Below are 461 nucleotides of genomic sequence, written 5' to 3'. Positions count from 1 at the left end.
CCCGGCAACGGCGCCAAATTTGATATCACTCAAATTACCCTAAGGAGTGAATTACTCTCTCAAATAAGAGGTTCGGATGTAGTACTTAGGGATCGAATCCACAGAGACTCTAGGATTACACAATAGATTATGGTCTTGAAATAAATCTAGATTAATTGGTTTAGAAGTTTTAAAGCAGTAAATGGATTGGTGAGCAATTTTATTGCTCGATTGATTGTTTTGAAGTTGTTAACAGTTGGTTGAAGTAGCTAGATTCATGTATATTCTCAGGTATGATAAGTAAAACTTAACTTGGTAAATCAGGAGTTTATTAATATTAATTGTTCTTTGAATTCAAACGAAGGTACAATCTATTTGATTGTCTAATCTGGATCTCGGATCTCAACTCTCGTATTTTAATCACAAGAAAGTGTCGATCGATAATTCTTTGTGAATATCGATCGATACACCTTTCGAAATAT

Source organism: Brassica oleracea, chromosome C7 (genome assembly GCF_000695525.1).
Source record: "Brassica oleracea var. oleracea cultivar TO1000 chromosome C7, BOL, whole genome shotgun sequence".
In the NCBI taxonomy this organism is placed as follows: domain Eukaryota; kingdom Viridiplantae; phylum Streptophyta; class Magnoliopsida; order Brassicales; family Brassicaceae; genus Brassica; species Brassica oleracea.
The sequence above is the reverse complement of the archived record's forward strand: the minus strand, read 5'-3'. Positions refer to the sequence as shown.